We start from the raw sequence: 12953 nt of genomic DNA, 5'->3' as shown, positions 1-12953 counted from the left end.
CCACATTTAAGGGAGAACAGGAAGCACCTTCGGGGCATGACCTAGTACATGGTGGAGGGGTATGCTTTTTTCAAAATGGATAAAGTGGGTATATATCGGCTTGGGAAGAAGGGCTCAGAGCCATTGAGTGGTTAGGCTGGGACTGAGCTCCTTCCCTTGGCTAGTCCCTGGATTATTTATCCTTGTGTTGCTGTTAAGAATAATGGGAGGTGTGAATCCTTTAGCCAGGAACAGTGTTTTGCACAGCAGCTGAGCCACTTTAAACATGTGTTGTCCCCATGGAGCTCTCTGCTACACATTGAGAGACTTGGGCATAGTGTAGCCCATGCTGTGTACTAGGTCATGCCCCAATGGTGCTTCCTGTTCTCCCTTGGCTGCGGGCGCCATTTTGAGCATATGCTTTCAGCAGAATCTTAAGGAAACAATCTCTCCTACACTACTGAGCTCTGAGTTTATCGCAAGCTTTTATTGGGTTATCCAACAGCCTTCACTCATGAGATGCAGATCAGCTGCGGCCCTTTCTGCGCCACAGCTTGGATCAAGGGTACCACTCAGGGGTTCCCTTCACCCACATGGTGCGTGTCAGGCACAAAGGCACTAGGACAAGGGAACAGGCCAGCACACAATGTGCAGAGGGCCATGAAAGTGTGACTTGGGGTTCCCCTAGTACCTCAACTTCACTGTCCTCTGACCTCTACTTCTCAGCATCCTTCCTTAACCCCTCAGATACAGTCCATCCCTTTTTTTTTTTTGTAAGTCACTGGGGCCCCTCTCCGCAATATGGAGCTCCGCGTAGCATGTGACCCCGGCCTGGAAAGCCATCGCCAGGGTCAGTTGGATGCGCGCACCCTAAAGGTGGATGCCGCACCTGGAACCTGCAGGAAGAACTACACAAAATGGCGTCCGCCACAGATATACTCTCCCCCAGCATGCCCGCGAGAGAAAACTCCTCTAATTGGCTGCTGGGGAAAAGCGCCAACTGTCGCCCAGGGATGGGATTGCATCCCTGGAGCGCAGACTGACCTACAGGTCAGTTCCGGAATGACAGCAGCCCACAATTTAACAAATTGTGAATGGGAGCAAAATAACTCTCCCATTCCCCACTAACTTTAGCGTAGTGCCCATACTGAAAGTAAGGGGGCACTACATACTCCCCCCACTTTAAATGACACTGTCCCCAGTGTCCTAAGGCATTCAAGCCTGAATGCCAGCCTGATACCTGCTAAACAGTACAGAGAAAGGAGGAAAAGAAGAAAGGACAGAATGTAAAACATTGCATCACAATATTGACATTAATTAAATAACAGTAGACATACAAACATACACAACCCTATTTATCTAGCTGCCCATTCTCCGCAGTGTTGATAGTAGGTGGGTCCAGAAAAACCTGTATAGGAAAGATATAAAAGAGCATACAAAAATACACAATATACATCCTGATGTATCAATATAAGTTTCTATATGCAACCTCTAAGGTCAGAATCGAAACTACACGCTCACGTCCGAACGCAAAGTTTCCATTCCTCCCCAAGAGTCCTAAGTGTAAGTGCTTGAGCAATAATCTCTTTTGCAAGAATATAAAAGAAATAACATTTCTGTCCTGCAATGTAAATGTTGCAGAACACTGCCCCTAGCGCTCAGTGCGCTGGTACTGCGGCAGTCCAGTTCAAGTGCAAAGAAATGGCAGTAAAAGGGAAGTGAAAAGGTAAAATAGTTATTTTCTTGCTGTATCTTCCTGGACTGCTATGGAGAAGTTGGCAAGTACCCCCCCTCTAACTGACTGAACCCAACCCCTCCCAAGAGTTCTTCACAAAAAATGTCAATGTGGATCTGGAGGAGCAGGGGGGAAAGGGAAAAACTGGGGAAAAAAAAATGTGAGTGGGGGCAAGAATCCTTGTCCAGAACTTCTTTAAAGTTGGCAAACTATGCAAAGCCTACATGTATTTTACTTTATAAAATCGGGGATCAGGCAAGATGATGATGGTGCCATCGGCAGTGGTTGTGGTGATAGAAAACACCTGGTCTTCTCTTCCAGGTGACTTCAGCAGGACTCGATCGCTGTAAATGTGGCAACCCCAAATCCAGTCGCGGTGGCAACGTTCAAATTTAACTTTTAAACAGGAGAGCCTGGGATCCGCACCCACCAAAATGCGTGGTACGTTTAGGTGTGTCCATATGGCCTCCTGGCACCAAGCTTCCCGTTCCCGATCAATTTGCAACAGAAGGGAAGGTGGCACGTACGGGTATTCATACCCATGCTGGGCTGCAACTCGTTAAATCACCAAGCGCTGCAGCCTGGCCAAACTCTGCAAAGTACATAGGTCCCCGCGTCCCGGCAGCACTATTGCGTCCGGTGCCCTCTTAAGTTGGGGAGCAACAAGGGGCACAGGGGTGGTGAGTGTGATAGGAACAACATTTAACTCACCGACTCCCCAGGTTAGACACGGAACGTCCATGGACGGCTGCTGGGACCCACGCGATGCGCTCTGGCCGGAGCGTTTCTTCCTCCTCCGAGTACCGTGGAAGGCACGGGATCCTCCGGGGCCCTGCGACTCAGGGAACCGTGACTCAAAGAGGCAATCGGGAAGGTCGCCGTCATCAGTTAGGGAATCATCCGATAAAGGGTCAAAGTCCGACAATTGTAACTCTTCTGCTGGCAGGTAACCACAGGGTTTGGCTGTTGTAGAGTCTCTCGGCCAATCCGACAAAGAGCGTTGAATAGGTAGGCCTCGACCGCGGCTGCGGGAGGTTGGAGCAGACCCTGCTCCTGAGGAGGCACACCAAATGGAGACCGCTGTAGAAATGGTTGTCTCCGACGTGGTTTCGGCCTGTGTGCAAGTCACTTCAATTGAACTGGTCACGCTGGATGGGTCACCTTCTGTGTCCGGGCCGTCCACGGGGCTTACCTCCAATGAGCGAGGTGGCGAGGCAGCCGAGGGCAAGGTCAAGGTGGACGATACTGAGATTATCTCAGGATCCCAGACTTCTGGCTCCACTATAGCTACCGACGGGGATAGCTCCAGCCATACGGTTTCCTCCTCCGCGGTAATGGTGGCGGTGACAAAATTCACCCGATACTCCTTCGGAGCTTGCGTGGGCGATGTGGCCACAAACAAATAGGCCCGGCAGTGCTGGCATCGGGCAAAAGGCTGTATCTTCACCGATAGGTCCCCGCAGCGGGGACAGGTCAGGCCCAGCATCTCTGTTCCGGCACTGGACAAGAGCACGAACTGTCCTTGGGCAGACAAGCGGACGCCCGCATCCGTCACGGGCACCCCAGGTGGCGAGAACATGCTGAGGACCCTCGGTGAGGTAGTTGGGGACCTCAATCGCGGAACGGCAGCACCCGGTTGTAGGAAGGCAGACATCACCATGCGGTTCTCCTTCTTCCTTGTGGATGGGCGGTGCTCTGCTGGTTTGGCGCGAAACTCTGTTATACGTCTCATGCAGGGGAGGGTGACTCCTCCCACTTGAAGAACTTGTCCGGACACGTTGCAGGCGCGTGCTAAGCTGCATGTACGCCCAAGCTTAGCGGTGCAAGGTTAACTCCCTCGTAGCCGGACAGTTCTAAGTACACAACACTCTTCGCTCTTTAGTAAATTCTGACTCACTTTTCTCTTGTTGACAAAGGTAACACCAGAATCCCGGACGAGCCCCCACGTGTAGCGCTACCCCCGCAGGAGCCGCTGGTTTGTTGTTGGGATCGGCAGATTAAGTTACCTCAATGTTGTCTAGGGGTGTAGCTGATGAATAAAGTAGTGAGCGAATGTCCAGTACATGAAGGAGAGTTTTCAAATGCTTTATTTCAGGCCCAACATAGCCAACATCAACATGCAGTAGGAAGGAAAAGGTTGATGAAGTGATAAAGAACTTGCGGTATCAGGCCTGGATTTAGAGAGAGCAATCCTGCTCTCAGCAGCACAATAATAGTAGTCACCATTTGTCGCCACTCTAGCCAGAGTGGGTGAAGTGCCCCCGGACAGACTTCTGCCACAAGCCTGGCAGCCGAAGTGTCACTTTAGGTTGCTGGGAGGAACAGGCCTCTGCCACAGACCTGGCTCTAGGGCCTCTGCCACAGGCCTACTACTTTGATGAGCTAAATAGATGAATTGAGCGAATCCTCCCAGTAGATTGAACATAGGTCACCGGATGACAGCAAAGAGTACCTGTCAGCATTGCAGTCACCAGATCCCAGATGGTTCGTTCAAGCTCTGTTGGAACCCCTCTAGCGCCAACTGTCGCCCAGGGATGGGATTGCATCCCTGGAGCGCAGACTGACCTACAGGACAGTTCCGGAATGACAGCAGCCCCCAATTTAACAAATTGTGAATGGGAGCATTCCCCACTAACTTTAGCATAGTGCCCATACTGAAAGTAAGGGGGCGCTACACAGATTTTGATTTATTTCTCTGAGAGATTCTTTATTGAGCTATATATATACAGTATATGTATTATATTTTGGCGTATATATTGTATGTACATATTAACCACTTGGCGCCCAGAGGACATCCTATGATGTCCTGGGCTTTGTGGGGGTATATCTGAATGATGGGTGCAGCTACAGGCATTCAGATTCCCTACACCATAACAATCAAAGCGGCTGTTCTGCCGATTTGATAGTTCTTACGGGCAGCGAAAGGGGACGTCCCCCGCTTTACCGCCGCCCTCCGATTTATATTCAAACTCATATTCACAAGGATGTTTTGAGACTATACGTTTGGTTTATTTTCATGTGTTTTTAAGATAACTTGCTTGAGGCAGAGGCGGCTCTTAATTTAGGCAGTCGCCTTATTGGCCTCGGAGTAACCGATGCTTCTCCATCTCCCCTGTGGACAGCCAACCCAACTTTTATAGCAGTCTCAGGCTCCCTGGCCGAATGGGAGAGCCCGATGATGGGGCACATTGTAAAAGTGATTGGGCGGCTTTGAAGCTACACGAATCAATTTTACTGGAAAGCCAATCGCCTGTTTTAAAATTGGTACCAGGATCATGGCTGCAGCCACAGCCATGATCATGGTATAACTGCTTGCTGCCAAGGCCATATATATAATACAGACCTCAAATTTTTCACTCGCATTTGCAAATGGAAAATGAGGTCTGGCGAGCAGCTGGGCAGCCTGGGAGAGGGGGGGGGGGGCGAGCACTGCCGGCGGCCGTTGTTGATTGGGAGCTGTTCTCCCAGCGATCGCCTGTGGCAGAGAGCATTGAGGTAGAGGAGGACCGCGGTATCACCGAGTGGAATAGCCCACTGTAATAGCATAACATTGAACTTTTCTCTGCTCTGCTCGTTCTCACACACAGCCCCCCCTCCTCCTAACCCCGCGCCTGTATGACAGAACGCATCCCAGCATTAGACCCGCATTCTGTCTATTACAGACGCGGGGTTAGGAGGAGGCGGGGCTGTGTGTGAGAACGAGCAGAGAAAAGTTCAATGTTATGCTATTACAGCAGGCTATACCACTCGGTGATACTGCGGTCCTCCTCTACCTCAATGCTATCGCTGGAAGAACAGCTCCCGATCAACAACGGCCGCGGGCGGTGCTCGCCCCCCCACTCCACATCATGCAATGAAGCGGTGAGGGGCATTTAATATTTAAGGTTGTCAGGTAAAGGGTGGCTAATTACCTGTTCTTCCATTTAAAGGGAAATGTGTAGGTGTTAATTGACCGTGGGTTATACCGCTCGGTGATCCTGCAGCTCTTCTCTTTCTGCTGTCATGATCTGGCCACCAATGGGGGCACAATGAGGCTGCAATGGGGGGCACAATGAGGCTGCAATGGGGGGCACAATGAGGCTGCAATGGGGGGCACGGTGAGGCTGCAATGGGGAGCACGGTGAGGCTGCAATGGTGGGCATGGTGAGGCTGCAATGGTGGGCACAGGTGAGGCTGCATTTAAGTGTCATTTCAGGAGATAATTTATGAGGGCGTAATTAGCGGCAGAATTAGGGGCAGGGCATGGTAGGGGTTGGGCGGGGAAACTGGTGGCGAGTAACCCTTGAGGCCTGGCTAGTGGCTCAAGACTTGAAATTTTGAGCCCTGTATATGTGTAATATATATATATATATATATATATTGTGAGGGGTTAGCCCGGCAGCGGGTGTGTGTGACCCCCTGGAAGGGTTCAGCACAGAAGACAGTGGTAGGAGGAAAACAAAAAGGTGCGGTTTTATTTGAACTATATACAAATAAAAATGACAGAAAACAAAAGAAATACAAAAATAAATCCTGGTCAACTTGACCTGCTCGCTATAAACGTTGGTGTCCCTAACTAACAACTGGGTACAGCCTTGTGCTGCCCCAGTCCCTGACTCCCTGCTGTTTAAATCTCTTGGCAATAGCCACACAGGCTTGGCCTCACCGCACAGAGATCACACCGATCTGGTTCCAGGTTGGAGCATATCTGTGCATGCTGGGAGTTTTTGTAGCGGACCTAATGAGCTCACCTAATTCAGCTGGGCCCATCAAGTCTTCCAGCAGGACTCCCAGCACTCCCCCTAGAGGTATAAACTGGCATAAAGCCTGAACCTAGGGGATATATACACTGCATCCTGGATGCAACCAGGGAATTTAACCTGCCTGCTGCCATAATATATAATATGGCCTCTGAGCAGCATGTGGTTAAAGTAAAGCATATGGAGTGAGTCAGTATGGAATACCTAATGGTCAGCATAGGGTGGGCCGTTAACATGGTTCAGAATAGAGCATTCTGGAGTATGTAATGTACAGCAAAGCCTACAAAATGCAGTGAAGTATTTAAGATATAGTACAGTGTATAGACTGGAGGGGTCTGTTGTATGTAACAGAACCCAGCATACAAGTCTTTGTGGCATGGACTGTGTAACATACAGCACTATAGGCATGGACTCAGAAACTTTAGCATGTTGGAAAATAGGAAAGTACGTATAGATGTGTACTGCTTTTCAGAATGCGGCAAATGTTGTTATAAACTTTTGTAAAAGAGCTTACTGCCATGCTTGCTGACTACCAGAATCCTAAATCTGGAATATGTACAGCTATTAATAGTGCTAATGGTAAAAAGCTAAATCTTTTGGGCACATGGATGATGGGGAATGTAATGAAGAATTTGAATTGTAAATTTTCTTCTAAAATACCATCTTACATTTTGCCTGTTCCCTATCTTCTTTGTCTCCATGTACTGCTCCTCCTGTTTTTCCTGACCTGTTCCCTCTTTTTTTGTGCTGCTCCCCTCCTTTCTGTAAAGCACAACCCCACTTGTACCATCCATTCATCCACTTACATAATGCTTCTCTCCTTGATGCTTCCCACTGTATCCCCTTGTAGTGCTCCTCCTTCATTCCACCACCTTCACGCGTATACCACCTATTTCTTCCACATCTGTATTTCCCCTCCTCCATCTACAACGCTTCTCCTTCTCCGACATATGTCCTAGAAAACGGAGACCTCCTAGGAGTGCGCCATCTGCTATTTTCCCATGGAATGTATCTATTCAGATGGATTAGCAAAGCACAGAAGTTTGTCCTAATATAATTCTAGGGTTTATGTGTATGAGTCGTGGCTCTTAGGCTGTGTCCAAGTTGCAGTAACACTGTTTTTAATGTGTTCTCTTCTATATCCAAGTCTTGCAAACAAAATAATGATTTGAGTACAGAAATATTAGCAAACCTATATTGCTTGTGGCTATTTGAATTTACAAGCTCAAGCAGAAATTGAATACATGGATCAAGAGTGTTTCTGTGTTCTATAACAATAAATCTTTCTTCTTCAAATAGAAGCATAGATTATTTTTTTTTATATTTTTTTAAGGCAAGGCTTTCTCCCAATATGCTTGCAGGTAGGGTGCTTCTCTTTTAAGGCCTATGGAAAGGGGTGTGTCTGACTTCCGATATGTGAGCAGTTTCTCCTTGCTGCTCTGGACCGCATTGAGAGCCCTCAATTTAGATCTTGCCCAGCCTCAGGATTTTCTTACAGCCACCCCTGCGCCTTTGGATACTGGCAAGCCTTGGGAGTCCAACCATGGTAAGAATCAGGCCGAATCCCCCGCCGACACCCGCCAAGCGGCTGGCTTTTTTCGCCCATGCCCAGAACTGTTTCAAGATGTTAATGTCTTCTTCCTCCACTAGAATGGAAAGGGTCTGTAGGCAGTGTAAGCCAGATATCCTATTCTTGACAGGGCATGGACGGGTCTAGTTGTTTCTTAATTCTCTATAGTTATATCTGCCCTAAATAAGATGGTACAACTTAAATATTTTCACAGAATCTACTATACCCCCTGTCATTTTATATAAAATGGGTAGAGTAGATTCTCAGCACTTTCCCTGCTGCCATTCTGATTTGGGGGATTATTTCAACATGATTTGGGCATATTCCACAGTCAGGAACTTTTGGTCAGCTATCCTTAGGTTTTTTGAAGAAAAATTGGCTCTTGCAAATATGCTCCTCAGCTCGGTGTCTTTCTGGTGATTTTGCTGAGGAAGATCTGAGTAGCTCACAAAAGGCATTATTATGGAATATGGATAGTGTTTTTCTATGCTAAAAAAGCCTTGCCACTCAAATGATAGTATCATGCCTTGGCACTCAAATGATCCCTCTCTTCAATTTTGGGTTGATTTAATTAATAAGTCATTCCAGTTTATATAAGTTGACATATTCCTCTAGCTGTTGTCCCAAAAAGTTTAAAAAATCTGGACAGTATGTCTTGCCTCAGTTTCCTGTGATATTGATCTCTGATTAATAAATGTGCTACTACTAAACTCCAGGGATAAATGTTGGGCTCTGGAATACTCATTTAGCTGTGAAGTACAGACACACTTGTATGCCAACAGTGTGGTTTAGGTTATACTCTTTTTGGGTTTTGTGTGTTTTTATTTTGTTTTGTTTCTAAGAAGATGGCAGCAGAATGTTCACTATTATGTGCCTTTTAGCTATGTCTATGCCAACATTGTACACGTTTTTGTGATTTTGGACCATATGACAATTCTGTAATGGATCTTTTTTTCTCTGATATACAATGTTGTGATGCAATATTTAGTTTATATGTTGCTGTTTCCATGTTGAAACTCAATAAAATTACCCTTTAACCACTTCAATACTGGCCCATAGTCATATGACGTCCACAGATGGGATCTCCCATCCTGGGTGGACGTCATATGACGTCCTGGGTTTTGTGGGGGGATATCTGACTGATGCCTGCAGCTAGAGGCATCATTCAGATATCATTCTTTAGTGCCGGCGATTCTGTGCACCATAAGAACGATCATAGCAGCGGTTCCACCGCGTGATCGTTCTTATAGGCGGCGAGAGGGGACATCCCCCCCCCTCCCACGGCTCTCCCGTGCCCGGAGAAAGAATCGTCCGGCGCAAGCTAGTAAGCATAGAGATGACTGGTGACCAGATGGTCACCAGTCATCTCTATGGCCGCCAGAGGCCAGAGTGCAATGTGATGACGTCACACCCGGGTACCTGGAAGTAATCAAAGCCGCGGTTGCGGCTAGTAAGCAACACTTATCATGAGATCAGTGAATTTTTTTTCACCGATCTCATGCTTTTCAGCCTGGAGGAGAGATGCAGGGTCTTATTGACCCCGCATCTCTACATAAAGAGGACTTGTCACACACATTTACTATTACAAGGGATGTTTACATTCCTTGTAATAGGAATAAAAGTGTTAAAAAAAATAAAAGTGTAAAAAAATAAATGAATAAGTAAAAAAATAATAATAAAAAAAAATTAAAACCAAAGTTTGGCGCCATTCCATGAGTGTGCGCAATTTTAAAGGGTGACATGTTGGGTATCTATTTACTCTGTGTAACATAATCTTTCATATTTTACAAAAAAATTGGGCTAACTTTACTGTTGTTGTTTTTTAATTCATGAAACATTTTTTTTCCCAAAAAAAGGTGTTTGAAAAATTATTGCGCAAATACTGTGCAAGCTAAAATGTTGCAATGACCGTCCTTTTATTCCCTAGGGTGTCTGCTAAAAAAACATATATAATGTTTGTGGGTTCTGGGTAATTTTCTAGCAAAAGAATGATGATTTGTACATGTAGGAGAGAAGTGCCAGAATAGGCCCGGTATTGAGGTGGGTATAAAAGCCCGGTTTTGAAGTGGTTAAAAAATAAAAAAAAGCCTATGGAAAAACCGCAATAGAAAACATATATGCAATACACCAGGACCTGTTGGCTGAGTGAGGACAAAAGAGCCTCCTGAACCGGCATGAGCTGTAGCAGTTGAAGGCCCAGAAGTGATCTGAGGTCAGTAGTGTGGAATACATTTTTATATATATATATATATATATATATATATATATATATATATATAATATATTTTTTTACATGTATTTTGTGCGTGTACTCGAGAGAGGAGCCGGACTGCAGGAGTTTGGGAGTAGGCAGGCCTCCCCCAGAGGCAATCTGGCATCTTTCTCCATGCCCCGGGTGGCAATGGCGGGTGTGTGAGGGGGTCCTCCCACACAGCCTGCCCTACCTGCTCTGCTTTGAAGCCCAACGGGGCAGAGGAACTCCCTATAAGGGAGTGAGAGGATCGTGCCCGCTCAACCAGCCCCGTTAGTCCTTCGCCTCTCTTTTTAGAGACCGCGTGGTCAAAGTGCATGCATGTTAACCCAATTTCGAGTGCGTGTAAGTGTGGTGGTTTTTGTGGGAGGGGGGTGGGCGTACTAAGCGCAGGCTTACCTCGCATAGCACACCCATCGGGAGCCGGGCTGAGACCACCAAACTCAATTCACATGTAGCCGAGACCGGGATCCGAACCCCTAGTTGCAGAGGTTAATGGCTTGTCAGCGCAGTGCCATGTGGAATGTGTGGAATACATTTTGAGGTTGGAGAGGGTGAGAGGATAGTTGGGTCCCATTATAAATATATTTATTTTTATCCTTTAAGTAGCTTTTAATAAAGGATGGCATGTCTCATTCTACGTTTTGCTGTCCTGTGGCAGTTTTATTATATGGCGAGAAGTACAGGTTGCGGACAGTAATGCCTCGTACACACAATGAGTTTTCCCGGTGGGAAAACTGTGAGGAGAGCCTTTGGCCGGGAATCCCGGCCGTGTGTATGCTCCTCGCAGTTTTTCAGACGGGAAAACTGCCGGACAGAAGTTCTCTTTTTTCACCTTGGGAAAACCGGCGGACTTTTATCTGGCGGTTTTTGTCAGTTTTCCTATGGGAAAAACTGCAATGGAGCATACACACAGCCGGGATTCCCAGCCAAATCTCCATCACAGTTTTCCTGACAGGAAAACCGGCCATGTGTAGGGGAAAGACTTTCCCCTCTGGATTTCCGACGGGAACTTTTCCCGTCGGAAATCCCGCATGTGTGTACAGAGCATAAGGCTTCCTTCACACTTCTATAAACCAGCAAGGTTTGAACAAGCCTGTGAACAGCTGTGGCCAGGAAGCCCCATTCAATGCAATGGGAGGCTGACCCCACCCACCGCCACTCGCATTTAATCGAAATACAGTGATTCTTTCCGGATAATCGACCCTGAATGCAGACAGAGCTTTTCCATAAGATGCTGTACTTTTTTGTTCTTTAGGACTAGGGCTTGTTCACATAAGCTTAAACCCAACTCCAGCCAAATCAACTTGGTTTTGTATACGTTAAAAACCTGTTAGAACCTGCACTTGATTTGTATTTCTTTTAAGTGTTCCTGCTGGATAAGATTTCTTCTCAATGCCTGTTCCAGCGGCATTAAGGAGACAAGAAGTTATAGGAAATCTCAGTAATCCTTTTTTTTTATTGGACTGTGGAAGGGTAGAAACCAATGGAAGGGAAGATACTTCTGTTATTGATCACTGTCTTCCTGTCCTGGTGACAATTGTTCTATTTTTTTTTTCTGGTTTCCCAGGAACATGACATAATAAAAAAATATTCCATATGGGGGATACAGCAATAAAAAAATCTGATGGGAGTTCTTACCATTCCCCACGATATCCAAAACAAAATAATGGCTATAGTTGGCCTTTAAATAATAATAAAACATTTAAAATATATAGATCCTGGTCCCTTAACCACTTAAGACCCGGACCTTTAGGCAGCTAAAGGACCCGGCCAGTTTTTGCGATTCGGCACTGCGTCGCTTTAACTGACAATGTGCGACGTGGCCCCCAAACAAAATTGGCGTCCTTTTTTTCCCCACAAATAGAGCTTTCTTTTGGTGGTATTTGATCACCTCTGAGGGTTTTTTTTTTTGCGCTATAAACAAAAGTAGCGACAATTTTGAAAAAAAAAATATATATATATATATAAACATTGTCCTCAGTTTAGGCCGATACGTATTCTTCTACCTATTTTTGGTTAAAAAAAATCGCAATAAGCGTGTATCGGTTGGTTTTACAAAATAGGGGATAGTTTTATTGCATTTTTATAAAAAAAATTTTTTTTACTACTAACATTTTTGGGGCCATTGTCATTTACACACAGCTCTCCCCGTTCTTCAGCTTCGGGGACCGATCGCGGGACTCCAGCGGCGATCGGGTCCGCGAGTCCAGCGCCCGTGGTCATGGAGCTTCGGACCGGGTCGCGGGCACGTGCCCGCGACCCCACGGCTGGGCTTAAAGGGCAACGTACATATTCGTTGATGTGCCTAGCCGTGCCATTCTGCCGACGTAAATCGGCGTGAAGGGGTCCTTAAGTGGTTAAAGCAGATTACACTGCACAGTATTTGTGCTCTGTATTCTACCCCCTCTTTACTGTAAAAAAAAACCCACTAAACCTGGCACTTCCTGTATCCACTCTCTATACTGACCATGAAAATCAGGGCTGCTCCGCCCTGACCACTGTGGTCAGAGTACTTCCCTGCATCATATGCTGCTGTCCCCTCTGCTCTCCCCTGTCCCCCTCACCCACTCCTCCCTGCTTGTCATCTACCTCTCTGTGTCTGTCTCCGCCCAGAGCTTCTGCGGAGGAGACGAGTGGCCATGTGATCTCCCCGGCTGTCGTCAGAGGGAGATCATG

At 46.7% G+C, this 12953-nt stretch overlaps 1 protein-coding gene across 2 annotated transcripts in view; it reads left to right on the top strand.

The window, feature by feature from the left end:
* ZFTA (zinc finger translocation associated) overlaps positions 1–12953 on the top strand; it is a 55662-nt gene that overhangs the window by 36398 nt on the left and 6311 nt on the right. The gene's annotated exons all lie outside the window — the stretch shown is intronic.

This window comes from Rana temporaria, chromosome 11, assembly GCF_905171775.1.
Source record: "Rana temporaria chromosome 11, aRanTem1.1, whole genome shotgun sequence".
Classification (NCBI taxonomy): Eukaryota; Metazoa; Chordata; class Amphibia; order Anura; family Ranidae; genus Rana; species Rana temporaria.
Note: the sequence above shows the minus strand (reverse complement) of the source record. Positions and strands in the feature narration are given on the sequence as shown.